The 17,318-nt window shown below is 38.6% G+C and overlaps 1 protein-coding gene across 1 annotated transcript in view; it reads right to left on the reverse strand.

The window, feature by feature from the left end:
- LOC109461292 (zinc finger protein 287) overlaps positions 1–17,318 on the reverse strand; it is a 117,657-nt gene that overhangs the window by 27,266 nt on the left and 73,073 nt on the right. The window lies entirely within an intron of this gene.

Genomic DNA, 17,318 nt, shown 5'->3' on the forward strand with positions numbered 1-17,318 from the left:
ACTTGGTGGCAAGTTAATTATAAAGGATGCTTTCCACTTTGGAAGAGTCAGAGGTGGATCTTGACTAAAATCTTTATACTGCTGTGTTTCCCCGAAAATAAGACCTAACCGGAAAATAAGCCCTAGCGTGATTTTTCAGGATGACACCTCCTGAACATAAGCCCTAATACATCTTTTGGAGCAAAAATTAAAAAAGACCCGGTCTTATAAAAAGACGGTAGCAAAATGCCAATATCATAAACCGCAAAGAAAAGCTGTGAAAATATTCCAGGTTAAAGGAAGGAAAAGATACTTTGTAATTAAATGGCACAACTGACTATCGACTAGATCATGTAATTGAGGGGCAAAAAGGACATTTGAAAAATTACACAAGGGGCAGTAGAGTAGATGAAAGTATGACATCAAGTTGTTGCAGAAGTTGATAACAATACTGTGGTTATGAAAGACCGTATGTCCATTTTAAGGAAAATTCCTTGGAAGTATTTAGGAGGAAATAAATGGCCATATCATATGTGACCTAACTTCAAACAATTTACGGAAAAATATTATGTGTATGGTATGTGTGTTTATGTGTGCATCTACCTCCTGAGAAAGGAGATGGTACGCAGACACAAATAACAAAGGAAATGGAGAAAAATGTTAAAAATAGGTGCATCTGGGTACTAGTATTCTTTGTATTATCCTTATTCTTGCAAACTTTACACTGCATAATATCTTGTTAATGCGTTCCTAGATACTTCAATATGTTTTTCATTCTTTAACTTTTCCTGTGAAGGAATTTCAATCTTCTATCCAAAGAAAAAGTTATGGAATGAAAACAAAAATAGGAATCTAGAAACACATAAATAATATAGTGTATGTGCAAACACTTTATGGAGAAAGTGAGACAACAACTTTGAGAAACATTAATGATTATCTAAATAATGGAGAGTAAAGCCTGTATGGTAAAAATGTTAATGAGCCCTTTAGTTCAATAAAACAACTCAGAAATTACAGGTAACCCAAGTATAACACGGTTGTTAGGTTCCTAAAAAATGCCATGTTATGTGAATCCTTGTTACATGAAACAAAGAACTAGTATAAAAAAGGGGATTAGATTCTAAAAATTAAGAAAACATACTATTATATTTTTATAATTAAGAGAAATATCTTTATTAAAGCAATTTTCACCAAAAGTATAATATATTAATATGTATTAAATAATGTTTTCTTCGTCATCACTACTAAGCACCATTAACCAAGGGCGTTTTCTCTTTGACAAGATTTCTTCATCCTCTGAACTTAATACTCCACGAACAAAATGGATTTAAACTTCTAATAAATTCTAAAATTCTGCAGTCAAATCTGATACGACATCCTCACTCAAATGAAAAATTTCAAATGAGATATCTTTTGCTCTTAAAAGCTTTCATTACATTCTGTGTTATTTGGGGATTTCCCCAATTTCGAATGAGATATTTTTTGCTCTGAAAAGCTCTTATTATGCTCCATGTTGTTCGGGGGTTTCTCTAATTCTCAAACCGAGTTAGAGTGAAATCGTCTTCTAGGGTGCCGTGTTGTACGTGGGTTTCCCCCAATTCTTGAACTCTGTTAGAGTGAAACCGAGTTATAGACGTGCTGTGTTATACAGGGGATACCTGTATTATTAAAATCTCTTCACCCTCACACAAAGGCTGTGAGTAGAGGGCTTTAGGGGAGGACAGGGCAGTGTTTGTTCCAATGGATGTCTTCTGTCCCCTCACTCTGTAGTGCTTGTCTTCAGGGATTTTGTGTGCAAACTTAGTGGAGACTTCTTTGATGAAATTGGATGGAGGCCCGAGGAGAAATAGAGGCAGCATCAGCCCAACTCCCAGGAGCACCAGGACCCAAGGCCACCTCCAGAGGGGAAGCGAGAGACCAGGGAGGTGAGGATCCATGGGCACAAACTGTTGCCCAGCCTGTCCCACAGTAAAGAGACTGATTCAATCAATGCATTTTCTTCCGTTTCATAGGTTGAGAGTATTGGTCCCATTTATGGATGAGGAAATGGAGGCTCAGAGAGATAATGTGACTTAGCCAAGGCCACCAGTGAGTAGGGGCAGAGCTGGGCCTTGAACTGTGGGGTTCTCCCTCCAAGCATAACCCTGTTAGTTTTCTTTACCCCTACTCTACAAACACGGTGGCCTGGAACCTTTCTCACCTGGTCATCATGTCTTCAGCTGGAAAGGGAGTAAATTAATTGCACTAATTAAAAGAGGGTCAGAGAAGATGCTAGAATACTTAGATAGCAGGTTTTAAAAAGTCAAGGGAGCTCAGGAAAATTCCCATCTGTTATGATGGAAAATGGAACTACTCTAACTCCGGAAGTTGATGTACAAGCAAGGCTTCTCCGGTCCCCACTCCAGTCCTGCTCCTCCACTGCAGACCCAGGCAGCTATGTTACAATTTGTTCATTCATTCATCTGTGGACATCCATTGTATGGACACAGGCTTTACAGCTGTCCCTGTCAATGTAAACTGGGAAACAAAACTATGTTTTAATATGTTTTATCAACACCAACCTGGGAGCAGCGGGACGTTTTAACTGGACTGGCTAAGGCGGCAGCATTTATGCTTGTGCCAAATCCTCACCAATGACCTTTTATATTCTCACACCAACCCTGCAACACAGGTGGAATGATCCCCATTTTATACACGAGGCCCAGAGAGGTTGAGGACTTGCCCGAGGCCACACAGCAGTAGTGGTAGGGCCAGCAACCAGGCTCAGGGTGTCTGGAGCCATCATACCCATTCATCTGTGTGCAGCCACAGGGGCAGGGGGTGGGTGTTGGTTCCTGGGTAATCAGGATCCAGGGGCTACCAGATTCAACCTGAAACAGAAAAGGAGAAAAATTAAAATGTCTTAGTGCCCTCAGCACCTGTCTGCAGCCTCCCCAGCAGTCGTGGTGTTGAAAATGTTTTTTTCTAAGAAAGGCTGTATTGTGCTGCTTCATAAAGGCTAAGTTCTAAAGTCAGCTCAAATAGCAACACTTTACAGAAATAGCAACACTTTACAGAAAATCCCTCAAAGTGCCCACACCTGTGGAGAAGGATCTGCACTTTTAGCAGCTGCGGCTGCTGAGGGCCCAGCAGAGTCTTTCCCTACCCAGGCTCATTCCAGGGCATGGAGGGGTCTGAATAGCCTGTACCCGATGAAATTCTTTCTCTCTCTCTTTTTATTTTTGTTTGGAAAACTTTGACTCCTCCCTTATATAAACACATCTTGTGTCAAAATGTTAATAAAAGTGAGTAGGCGCAGAGCTGGGCCTTGAACTGTTCTGGATGGTCAACAGATCCAGTGATAATTTTTAAAAACTACCTGTATTGAGACATAATTGCCACACAATGAACTGCACATACTTAAAATCTACAATTTAACTATTGACATATGTGCACACCTGTGAAATCATCTCCACAATCGATAGTGAATGTATATATCCCTCACGCTCAAATGTTTCCTAGTGGTCTTTTTGCAGTCACTTTCTGTCCCCTCCTTTACCTCCCTTCTTGGCCAACCTCTCATCTGCTCTTTGTCACTCTTGATTAGCTCACATTTTCCAGAATTAAAAACAGATATAACCATGCAGTATGTACTATTTTCTGTCTAGCCTCTTTCACTCAGCATCATTATTTTGAGATTTATCTACGTGTTCCTTTGTCACTAGTTCCTATGTCACTAGGCCTAGCATGGCATTGCCCAGATATGTTACAATTTGTTCATTCATTCATCTGTTAATGGACATCTGCCTTATTTCCAATTTTTGTTTGAAATAAAGTTGCTATGGACATTCCTGAAAAATTCATTGTATGGACGCACAATTTCATTTCCCTTGGTTAACACCTAAGTCTGGAATTACCAGATCATATCATAGGTGTATGTTCAACTTTTGAAGACACTGCTAAACTGTTTCCGGAAGGGATTGTGTCATTTGGCATTCCCACCAACAGTGTATGAAATATCCACCTCCTCTGGCAAGGGTTCTTAATTCCTGTTATTGTATTTTCACCATTTTCTTATTTGTTTTTGCAGCGTGACAATGAGTAAAGGCTGTTTGCATTACATAAACGAAACTTAATTTGTCCTGGTGATAATTTAAAAAATGAAATGAAAAATAGAAACTACCCATTGTCATACCACTAATTATTTGTATGTATTTTCCTTTAGAATTTTTTCAGATATATGCACAAGAACACATACTTTACTTAGGAGCCACCATAAACAAACAATTATCCTACTGTTAGATATTTGTGTTGTTTCTATTTTTAAGTAAACATCTTCTTTTACATCCGGGTTGTAAAAATAATAGAAAGATTCTGTGCACCCTTTACCCAGTTTTCCCCAATAGCAACATTAGTTCAATAAGACAGCTGGGAGAGTGACATTGATACATTAACATCACTATGAGGAACTCACTGTCGTTTTGTAGCCACACTCACTTCCCTCCTGCTTCCACCCCCACTTTAACCCTCGCAATCACTATTTTGTTCTCCCATTTCTGTTTTTATCATTTCATGAATTCTACATAAATTGAATCGTATTTTATGTAATCTTTTGTGATTGGGTTTTTTTCCCCCTCAGGATAATTCTGAGATTCATCCAGGGTTTTGTTCCTGTCGTGTCAATTTTCATTTTTTTATTGCTGAGTAGTTTTCCATGGTATAGATGTAGCACAAATTGTTTATCCAATCACCTACAAATGGACACTTGGGCTGTTTACAGATTAATCTGGTAAAAAAAAAAAAAAGAATATGTATTTTTTGAACATTAACGTCTTTTCGCTGAATAATTCCCGGAAGTGTAATTGCTGCATTAAATGGTAGCTGCATATTCAGTTTTTGAGAAACTACCTAACTGTTTTCCACAGTGGCTGTAGTGTTTTATATTCCCACCAACAATGTGTGAGTGATCCAGATTTTGGTGTGGTGACTTTTTTTTTTCCATTCTGATGGATGTTTTGTGATATTTCACTGTAGTTTTAATTTGCATTTCCCTAAAGGCTAATGATGTTGAACATCTTTTCATTTGCTTATTGTATTCTGTATAACCTTTTCAAGAAAGCTCTCAAATCAATACCTTAATTTACACATTAAAGAATCAGAAAATGAGGGGCTAAACCCAAAGTTAGAAGAAATAGGAATTAATAAAGATTAAGTGGTTACAAATGAAATAGAAATAGGAAATCAGTAGATAGGATCCACAAATCAAAAGTTCGAAAAGATCAACAAAATTCACAAAACTTTACCTAGACTAACCAAGAAAAAAAGAGAGAAGAAAAAGTAATGAAATTCGAATTGAAAGTGAAGACATTACTATAGACTTTAAATAAAGAAAAAAGATTCTAAGAGAATACTGTGAAAAATGTATGTCCACAAATTAGATAGTCTAGATGAAATGAAAATTTCAGTTTCAGTGATTCAGCAGGCGGCCAGCAGGGGGCCACACAGCCACCAGAGTAAGCGTAAAACTCCGGGCGCTGAGGCTCCACGGCCACAAGAGGGCGCGCGATCCGCCTTTTCAGATCGCCAGAGAGCCGTGCGTGTTCCGCCCGCGGATTTTGCGGGGTAGGTCTCCCAGGAGGAAAACGCTTGGTGGCGGTGCCCCCATCGGCGGAGAAGGCGACTTTGTTCCCTGCTTGTTCAGGGACTTTTTTTTTTAACAGTGGACGTAGCAGCTTTCACTTTCTAAAATATTCCTGGGTGTTTCATTTTTCACGTTCTCATGTAATATTTATCAAGACTTATTTTACAATAGCCATTCATTGAGGCGTTTGAGCATCGTAACCATAACGTCAGGAAGTATTTTGTAAAATTCAGAGAAAGAAGAAAGGCAGACAGTGGTGAGAGGAATGGACAAAATATAGGTTCTTTCCAGTGCTATGTGATTCCGAAGTGAAAGGGGAAATGAGCACTCCTGTAGCATGCTTTCATTACAATTTTTAAGATTTCATTTTCCCTGTAACGTTGAAGTACTTGAAAACTGAAAAATTGCAAAGTAGGGGGTGTTAAAAAATCACATTATTTTAAGTTTATACCAAAAGAAAATTTATTATATATTTACTCTCATGGCTTTAATGGAAGCAAACTCATCAATAATATTCAAAATATACTTCTTACTGTATCTCATTTTCAGTTGAGATAATTGACATGTTATACAATTTCTCATGACCCAGTGATAATCTCAAATAATTGTTCATTAATATCAGCTTTCCCTCTTGCAGGACCCAGTTTATGACTGGTGGTGCTAAAACTTATATATCAAGTCCACTTTCTGATGTGCAAAAGAGTTCAGCAAAATTTATTAATTAGTGTTTGGAGATTGAAACATTATCTTTTAAATTTTAATACTGATGATTGTATTATCTAAGGAATTGACATTTAAACTGAGACTAAGCACTATGACTATGGAGTGGGAGTATTGTGTGGAAATTAACAGCTGATAATGGAGATAACAGTTACGCTTGATTGTGTAGTTTGAGAGGTTGGTCAAAGATTAATTACTGGATATCTCATGAAGCCATTATTTGAGATTGGAAACAAGAGGAAAAGTAATTTTTATTTGAGGTGGAAGTCCAAGGCTTCAGCGTGAATATATTTCATTTTAATTTCCTGTAACATACTCACATGCAAGTAGAGATTACACCTCAGGAATGAAATTTTTTTTTATTTTTAAAATTATAGTTGACATACAATGTTATATTAGTTTCAGGTGTACAACATAATGATTCAATATTTATATACCTTACGAAGTGACCACCACAATAAGTAGACACGAGTTTTCAGAGATTGTCACAATAGAGATAACAATGAAAGAAACGGAAGCAATTGAAGAAATGCAGAGATTTCCCTGACAGTGGATAGCCAAAGGAGAGCACAGGGGCTAGGACTGAGTCTTGGGATGTTTCAGCTAGTGCTTTTGAGGAGGACCTTGCAAAGGACACTGGCAAGAAGTATGTATAGTAGTTTGAAGATAGTCTGGAGCCTGAGATGTCAGAAGACCCTGGGAAAAAGAATCATCTCAAAAGGTGGTCATAGGCCTGTTATTCTGTTTCCAAGTAAGATGAAGACAGTCACTAGACGTATTTATGGAATGACCATGGTTATCACAGCAAGATTTATGTGTGAGGAGATTATACTAGAAAGTCAAAGGTTGGAGTTGCAAGGAAATGTAATTGAACATTCAGTTTCATTAAGAAGAGGAAGAAAGATGGGGCGGGAGCTGAAGAAAAAGTGCGCAGGAATTTTCTTTTCAAGATCAAAGATACTTAGTTTAAAATGAGAAGGCAGATGGAGGAGTGATGGAGGCAGATGGAGGAGTGATGGAGAGGTTGCTAATAACAGATTTAATTTATAAACAATATCATCAAGTTCTGAGGAATTTAGACATAAATTAGAAAATAGCTCTTAGCTTGGGGCAGATATGACTTCAGTTTTAATGAGGAGAGAAGGAGTAAAGAAAGCTATAATTGCAGGGATATTTGTAGATTTTATGGCAATGAACTATTTTGTCAACTTATTTCATCTGTGTAGTGAAAAAGTTAGGGGGAAGATGAGAATACATGAAATTCAAAATGCACGGAGAATGTTGGAAATATTCATGGAGCCTGTTGATTTAATGAGCTCGACAAGTGGGACTGCCTGCCTGATGTATTTGAAAGACACTGAGAGATTTGTGACTGTGTAGACCAGGATGAAGAGCCCAGGCCTGTGCTGTGTCAGATGCAGGTGTGGAACAGGCAGGCATTTGGGGTCTGGGAGTGGGGCTGAGATTGGCAGATGTTGTGAAAGGTGGGAAGGACATGAGAATTGTTGGTCTTGGTGTGTACACTAGTATCCCCTTATCCGTGGTTTCACTTTCCACAGTTTTGGTTACCCACAGTCAACCACAGTCTGAAAATATTAAGTGGAAAATTCCAGAAACAAACAATTCAGAAATTTTAAGTTGTGCACCATTTTGAGTAGCGTGATGCAATCTCTCGCCGTCCTCCTGCTCTGTCCCACCCGGGACATGAATCATCCCTTTGTCCAGTGTATCCATGTTGTATAAAATCCCCGCCTGTTAGTCGCTTAGTAGCCACCTTGGTTATCAGGTCAACTGTAGTGATATCGCAGTGCTTGTGTTCAAGTAATATTTATTTTACTTAATAATGGACCTAAAGCACAAGAGTAGTGAGTGATGTTGGCAATTCAGATATGCTGAAGAAAAGCTGTGAAGTGCTTCCATTAAGTGAAAACGTGAGTACAGTACAATAAGACATTTTGACAGAGACCACATTCACATAACTTTTATTATTATGATTATTTTTTCCCCCTTCTTCCACCTCTCCCCTCCCCACCCCACTCCAGTTCAAGCCGTTGTTTCTTAGTCTAGTTGTGTAGGACACAGCTCCCTGGCCCATGCTGGTATTATGAGCCTTGCGCTACTCCCAGTCGCCAGTTGTTGGTCAGCCGCTCACAGCAGCCCAGATACAGGGAGAGCTGTTGTTCACAGTCTTAGCTGTAGAGGGCGCTGCTCACTGGCCCATGTGGGAATTGAACCAGCAACCTCAGCATTAGGAGCATGGCGCTCCAACCACCTGAGCCACTGGGCCGGCCTCACCTAACTTTTATTATAATACATTCTTATAATTAATCTATTTTATTATTAGGTATTGTTAATCTCTTACTGTACCTAATTTATAAATTAAACTTTATCATAAGTATGATGTATAGGGAAAAAACATAATATAAATAGGGTTCAGTACTATCCTTGGTTTCAGGCATCCACTGGGGGTCTTGGCAGGTGTCTCTTGTGGATAAAGGGGGACCGCTGTGTATGTTAAAACTAGTAACTGTGAACTCAACTGGGCAGGAAAAATGAGGAGGGATGAGGTCTTATACATGAGAAATAGATTCTGTATACTGGGAGCTCCCATGTGGTAAGAGAATCAGGCATGGGGGTGAATGTGTGAATAAGCTGGAAGGAGGTGATGTTAAGAGGGAGGGATCCTAAAATAACTGGTCTGATAGGTAAAAATTCGGGTAATATAAACTAGTCCGATGTGTACCCCTGAGACAAACATGTAGGAATTTGAACTTCAGAGAAAGGCAGAGTAAGATTCTAATTCTAGCCATGTCCTAGTTTAGCCATATAATTCTGTTATATTGCTAATCTTCTCTGAACCATAGTTCCCCTTATTTGTAAATGGGCAGCTAATCCCTAACCAGCAGGTTTACTTTGAGGATTAGATGAACAAATGTATAAAATCCCCGGGAACATAGTTTGATTGAATACAATTTTCAGGGATTTTACTCCTCTTTGGTGCTCCTCAGATTCAAAGGGTTCAGTTAATCCTGCTTCTTATTATGGCACATTGTCATCATTTGCTGATGCAGTATATGTAATTCTTTTTTTTTTTTTAAAGGATTGACACCATTCCTTTTTTTTTTTTTTTTTTTTTTTAATTGGGGAAGGGGAACAGGACTTTATTGGGGAACAGTGTGTACTTCCAGGCCTTTTTTCCAAGTCAAGTTGTTGTCCTTTCAATCTTAGTTGTGGAGGGTGCCGTTCAGCTTCAAGTTGTTTCTTAGTTGTGGAGGGCGCAGCTCAGCTCCAGGTCCAATTGCCGTTTTCTAGTTGCAGGGGGCAACCTTGCGGGAGTCGGTCGAACCGGCAACCTTGTGGTTGAGAGGATGCATTCCAACCAACTGAGCCATCCGGAACTCAGCGGCAGCTCAACTCAAGGTGCCATGTTCAATCTTAGTTGCAGGGGGCGCTGCCCACCATCCCTTGTGGGAGTCGAGGAATTGAACTGGCAACCTTGATGGTGCTCCAAACAACTGAGCCATCCGGGAGGCAGCTCAGCTCAAGGTGCTGTGTTCAATCTTAGTTGCAGGGGGCAGAGCCCACCATCCCTTTCGGGACTCGAGGAGTTGAACCAGCAACCTTGTAGTTGAGAGCCCACTGGCCCATGTGGGAATCGAACCGGCAGCCTTAGGAGTTAGGAGCATGGAGCTCTAACCGCCTGAGCCACCGGGCCGGCCCAGTATATGTAATTCTTAACCACGTATTAGGAAGGACTCTAGTTTACAAATTCCTCACGTATATAAGCTATGAAATGCAGGATGTTACTGCTGATAATGGATATGGGGGCAGGTTTTCATCTACTGTTTACTACGGTATCAGATGGTGCCATCTTAATGTCCCCTGAAGCCCTTCTTCACTCTGTATTTTATGAGCTTGTTGTTCTTTGGAGATTCTGGACCATAACAGTAACACAATGGTCTGGCACACCTGCCGCTTTCCTGGGATTCTAGAGCAAGGCTTGCATTATGGGAGTCCCTGAATTATCTCACCTCATCCTGAAATAGATTCCACCACTGCTTGGGCAGAAATCTGAATTCATGGGGGGCAAAGCTGTGGGTCAGGACTGAGGGACTCACATTGTCTGACTGCCTCATGTGGAGGAGCCAAGATGATTGGTGTCAGTTACACTCAGAGGATCGGAGCAGCAGAGTGGGGAGGTGTGAGGCTCCTGAGTACTGGGGTGGATGTTACAGGGCCCGTGCTAGTGCGCCAAACCAGGAATACTTAAATCTGAGAAATTCAAGAATGGTTTCTTGGATCTGGAGACCAGAATCTATATGTGACATATGTCACTGTTTCCTAGAATTTAAGGTCAAGGAGGGTTTGGACGCACAATAGGGCAAATTCAAGCATGAAACTATGATTTTCATATCTGCAAAATGAGGATATTAATGTTTTTTATGAGCAGCAGTAGCCAGAGCCTTCTGAATGTTGACCCTAGAAAGGGGGACGGCTCCCCTAGGTGAAGGTTTGGGGATTCCTGACTGGTGTGTCTGGGAATTGCAGACAAGGTCTGACGGCTCATTTCTCCTTGCTCAGCTTTGCCAGCTTAGTGCTCAGACTGTCTTTGAGTGAGAATACAGGAAGACAGGTGGTGGTTGAGTTTCTGACAGTGAATCCCTAGGTCGGTAGAGACCTGTTCTTTCTCCTAAAATAACATTTCTGTTGTGGAAGAAGGGCACATTTCTCCTCTTGACTTTCGAAGTGGTTCACAGAGGTGTTCAAGCATTTGAGGTCCAGGTAAGTTTCCTCAGGACTCTCTGACACTTAGTGGGTCACAAATGACCAAAAAGTAGTCTCCTTCCCAACAATTACTCTGAGTTGTTCCAAGCTCTACTAGGGCTGTTTTGAAGAGAGGAAAGTTAAGAGTGTTGTCTTTTCCCCCCAGATCCAAGTTTAACTAAGTAACCAAGTTAGTGGACACAATGGGCTTAGGAATCTGGTGCACACAGGATATAGGGGTGAGTGTGAGGAAGCTCAAGGTCTAGTTGGAGAGATGACCTCTCAGCAGGTGCATCAATCAACCCAATGTCAGGTGCCGGCTGGGGTGAGACCTCTTCAGAGTCAAGGGGAGCACAAGAGAGGACAGCAGTGAGTCTCTAGGGTGCAGTCAGAGAGGGCAATGGTGAATTCTTTTACCAATTTTAAATTTATTAGTTTTAATAGAATGTACTTGATTTTTATGAAATTTTCAAAAGAAAAAAGAAATAAAAATTTCCTTAGCTATTGTGAATAATGCTGCAATGAAAATGGGAGTGCAGATATCTCTTCAAGATCTTGATTTAAATTCTTCTGGATGTATGCCCAGAAGTGGGTTTGCTGGATCATATGGTAATTCTATTTTTAATTTTTTTAGGAACCGCCATACTGTTTTGCACAATGGCTGCACCATTTTCCATTCCCTCCAACAGTGCACAAGGGTTCTAGTTTCTCTACATCCTCGTCAACACTTATTATTTTTTTTTTTGTCAATATCTACCCTGACAGGTGTGAGGTGATATCTCATTGTGGTTTTGATTTGCATTTCCCTGGTGATTAGTAATGTTGAGCATCTTTTCATGTACTGGTGGCCACCATATGTCTTTTTTTGAGAACTGTCTATTCAAGTCCTTTGCCCATTTAAAATTGGGTTATTTGGTTTCTTTTTGATATTGAGTTATAGGAGTTTTTAAAAAAATATTTTGGATGTTAATCCCTTCTCAGATAAATGGTTTGCAAATATTGTCTCCCATTTCATAGGCTGCCTTTTTACTCTTTTGATTGTTTCCTTTGCTGTGCGCAAATTTTTTAGTTTGATGTAGTCCCACTTGTTCATTCAAAATAGCTCAGATATGGAAACAACCCAAGTATCCAATGACAGATGAATGGATAAACAAAATATGATATGTGCATACAACAGAATATTATTCAGTCTAAAAAAGAAGGAAATCCTATCATTTGTGACAACATGGATGAATCTTGAGGAACTATTCTAAGTGAAATAGGCAAACAGAAAAAGACATATTGCATGATATCACTTATATGTATAATCATTTAGAAATAACAATTAAACTAATAGAAACAGAGAATAGAATGGTGGTTGCCTGGGGCTAAGGAGTGGGAAAAATAGGGAGAGGCTGATAAAAGGGTATGAATTTTCAATTATAATACGAATAAAGTCTGAAAATGTAATGCATAATATGGTGACTATATTGATAAGGCTGTATTGTATAACTGAAATGCTAAGAGCAGAACTCAAGTGTTCTCACAAAAAAGGTAAATATGTGAGGTCAATGCGTGTGTTAACACTATATTTTGTGTTGATACAATAATTTTATATATCTTACTGTGCATACTATAATTTTGTCAAATGACTTAAAATATCCTTTTACCCCTCTCTACAGTACAGATCTAGTCTACTTTTAATTACCAAGTATCTTTTACTTTCTTTAGTCTAGAGTATTTCCACAGCTTTTCTGTGTCAATGATGACGTGGGCATATTTTAATAACACATATCCTTCTTCCCCCATTTAAAGAAAGATTGCACAGTTTAGATTTATCTTATGTAGCTCATAATTAGATCCACTTTATTCATTTTCCGTTGAAAGATGACATGGATGATTCTATGTTGTTTTAAGGGTTAGATAATTGGAGGTGGAGGGTGGCAGGATATGCCCCCAAAATATGCCATTTTGGCATATTTTACCTAAGTCTCTTGAACAATAGCAGGTACAAGCAGGTGCACTCTGATGCCCCCTCCTGTTTCTTCCTAAAAGCAGGAGATAAAACTCCAGTGTAAAAGAACTCTCCATACTAGGAGGAAAGAATCATTTTTTTGTCAGCAGAGACAGGGAATCAAGACTGAGAGCATTCCGTGCAAACAGACCTTGTTAAAATAATTCTTATTGCCTTATAGCCTTCCCATATATTTAGTTACTTTTCCACAATTTCTGCTCTTTTTTTCAGCCTACTAAAACAGCATATAGGTTTTGCCACTTCTTTGGGTCTTAATTTCCTTATGAGAGTTCAAGTGTCATGTAAAACTTATATTAAATAAATTTGTATGCTTTTCTCCTGTTAATCTGTTTTACGAGGTCTGACAATTAGGTTCACAGCTTGACACCATGCGCGTACATTGACAGCACTGTACAAACAGCTCAGTAAGGTTTCATAACCTTGGTATATCAGTGTCTCACAGCTGTGTTCGTGTAGATGTGTGGTGGTGTCTTGCTGAGTGGCGTTCATTATTGTTGTTGCGTGTTTTTGTATGTTATTGAGAGAATGTCTGAGCTTGAATTAGAGTAATGAACAAACATTAAATTTCTTGTTAAACTTGGCAAGAGTGGAAGTGAAATCAGGGACATGTTAGTCCAAGTTTATGGGGATAATGCCATGAAGAAAATGGCAGCGTACAAATGGATTAAACGTTTTTCTGAGGAGCGAGAAAGCGTCACTGATGAAGAGAGGTCAGGGCGGCCAGTAATGAACAGAACTGATGAAAACATTGCAAAAATTTTTCCAAGTGTGTGTCAAAATAATTGGCTGACTGTAAGAAGCATAGCAGACCAAGTAAACATTGATAGCGATACAGTTAGAAAAATCTTAACTGAAAATCTTGGCATGAAAAAGGTGTGTGCAGAAATGGTCCCAAAGGAGCTCAGTGATGAACAAAAGCAAAGGAGAATCGAAGTTTGCCAAGACCTTTTGGAGAGGCAAGACGATGTTTGGGGCCATGTTATCACTGGTGATGAAACATGGGTGTATCAATACGACCCTGAAACAAAGTGTCAAAGTGCACAATGGAAGTCAGCCACGACCTCAAAAGTTCCGTCAGTCCAAATCAAGAGTCAAAATGATGTTGTTAACCTTTTTTGATATCAGAAGGATTATTCATTATGAATTTGTACTAACTGGACAGTTAACCTAGTTTACTATTTGGAAGTGCTGAAAAGGCTGCATGAAAAAGTTGGATGAAAACGACCTGAACTTTTCACCAATTCATGGCTCTTGCATCATGACAATGCACCTGCTCACATGGCACTGTCTGTGAGGGAATTTTTAGCCAGTAAACAAATAACTGTATTGGAACACCCTCCCTACTCATCTGATCTGGCCCACGATGTCTTCTTTCTTTACCCAAAGATAAAGGAAATATTGAAAGGAAGACATTTTGATGACATTCAGGACATCAAGGGTAATACAACAACAGCGCTGATGTCTATTCCAGAAAGAGTTCTGAAATTGCTTTGAAGGGTGGACTAGGTGCTGGCAACGGTGCATAGATTCCCAAAGGGAGTACTTTGAAGGTGACCGTAGGGATATTCAGCAATGAGGTATGTAGCAATTTTTCTCGGGTGAGTTCGTGAACTTAATTGTCAGACCTTGTATGTATAACTCTGACACCAGGTCTACTTCATTCATGTTTCTATCCTGTCAGCACTGGGTAATGAATGACAAAAGCTGACTGACATCAAGTAAGATTTTTTCATAGAAATGAAGTGTAAAAGGTAAACTTCACATTTACTTGGCTTTTCTTCTGCAAGCAATTTCCAGATTATGAAGCTTGGGCAGAGAATAACAGTCATAGTATCAGAGTTTAGATAAGAGGAAATAAATATCCTAGAGGAGACAGCCCTAAAGTTTGCACAAAAATTTCCCTCAACTTGTTAGCTGATTCCTAAGCTGTGCGTGGTGAAAATAAGAGAAGACTTATAAAAACCAGCACCTAAGAGGCTAAATAGATGAGCAAAGATTTTCAGCAGCTGCCTAGTACTGTAAAAACAGATTATAGTTTTAAGATCAAGCCCTACCAAGTTAGAGGGGCTTGGTAAACACTTTGGTAAACAACTTTCCGTTGAGAGTGCAAAAGAACCATGCTCTAGAAGTAAGGGCAAAACTGAAATAGACCAACTTTAACAGTCTAAAGTCAATCATAAATGGGACCAGAGTGATCCACTGGTATTTCCACTGTCTGCAAAAATAAAACTTGACCCTCCCTTCTTTAGAAGAAGCTATATGAGGTATCTCTAGAATTCTTTTCATCTATAATGTTGGGCATTAAATGAAATATTAGAAGGCATGCTAAAAAAAAAAAAAAAAGGATCAGCTGACCTAATAGCAAGAAAAATAATAAACATAGAAACTGACTCAGAAGTGATTCAGCTATTGAGGTTAACAGTCGATAATTTTAAAATAAATACTAATAAATTCAAGAAAAAAGAAAAAGAATGGAGAATTTCAGCAGACACCTAGAATCCACATAAAGATAGGACAAAAATTCCAGAAATAAAAAAATCTGACTACAATTAAGAATTTAAAAGGTGGGTTTAACAGCAGATTAAAAACAGCAGAATAGATATTGGTCAACAGATACTAGTAGAACGTATCCAATTTGATACACACAGAGGATAAAAAGGATGGAAAATACAGAAAATATTAAGCAATATCTGGAACATGGTGAAAGGTCTAATTTATATATAATTGGAATCCTAGAATGAAGGAGAAAATGGGGCAGAAGCAATACTTAAAGAGTATAGCTGAGAATTTCACTGAGAATTTCTCCACACTGGTGAAAGGCATCATAACACAGTCTGAAGAAGCTCTACAAATTATAAAAATGATTTAAAAACAAACAGAAAAATCCTCCAAACCTAGGCATATCACATTAAAACTTATGAAAACCAAGGGCAAAAATAAAAATCTTAAAAGCAGGTAGAAGAAAATAAAAACAAGACGAGAATCATACTTGACTTTTTAATAGAAACTCTGAAATCCAGAAGACAATGGAATGTTATTTCATTTTAGGTGATGAAAGAAAGTAACAATAAGAAAACCCAAAAGACCAGCCTAGAATCCTGATTCAAGTGAAAATATCCTTCCTAAAAGAAAACATCCTTCCTAAATTAATGCAAAATAAAGATATTTCAGACAAAATCTGACATAATCCCCTGGAATACTACAATAAATGCCAAAATGAATTAACCAGGCAGAAAGAAAATGATTCTAGCTGGAACAAGGAACTTCAGGAAAGAATGAGAACACTAGGATAGGCAAATATGTGAATAAATATAAATAAACATAGCTTAAAACAATAATAGATATCTTTTGGAGCTTAAAACATATGTAGAAATAAAATACTGGGGGTGCCAAAAAATGTATACACATTTAAAGAGATGTTATCTATGTATGACTTTTCGAAGTTGAATTGAATTATGGTAGCAATGTGTAGTATGACGTTTGCTTAAAAGGTGGCATTAATCAAATGAATGCTAGTGTCACCATGTGACAAGCAGGACAAAGAAAATGGTGGGAGCGCGGTTGTCATTTGGGTTGTCATTAGAGGAGTGCAAGACCATTTTGAAATGGTATTTGAAATTCAAGAACATTGTGGAAATACAACAACAATGGAGGCGTGAGTATGCAACAGAACCTCCAACTTAACACCCCTTGACTTCTACCTATGGGGAACATTAAAGGACGTGGTGTACTGTAGAAAACCGGCTACACTGGCGGTACTTCGGGAAGAAATTGAAACAGTATGCGCAGCAATACAAGTGGACACTTTGGTCAACGTTGCTCAAGCAGTAGTTTGCCATAATCAGAAGTGTCTGGTCGCTGATGGTAACCACTTTGAGCACCTCTTGTAATTGCAGATGTCAAATGTGACTTGTATTCATCTTTTGTTATCGGTATATATTGAGTATTATAATTTTAATACAGTTTTTTTTCTTTCTCAAAATGTGCATACATTTTTTTGGCACCCTCTGTATATGACAATGGAACAAAAGTTAAGGAGTATATGGAATTAAATTGTTAGTTATTTCATTGCTGTGAAATATTGAAATGTTAATTTCAAGAGCACAGCAATGAGCCAAAGATTCATAAAGAATTTTAAGGGCAATGATTTTCAAACATTTTAGTCTCAGGAAACCCTTACGATTTTAAAAATTACTGAGGAAACCAAAGAGCTTTTATTTA

The sequence above is a fragment of the Rhinolophus sinicus genome, linkage group LG15 (assembly GCF_036562045.2).
Source record: "Rhinolophus sinicus isolate RSC01 linkage group LG15, ASM3656204v1, whole genome shotgun sequence".
NCBI lineage: Eukaryota > Metazoa > Chordata > Mammalia > Chiroptera > Rhinolophidae > Rhinolophus > Rhinolophus sinicus.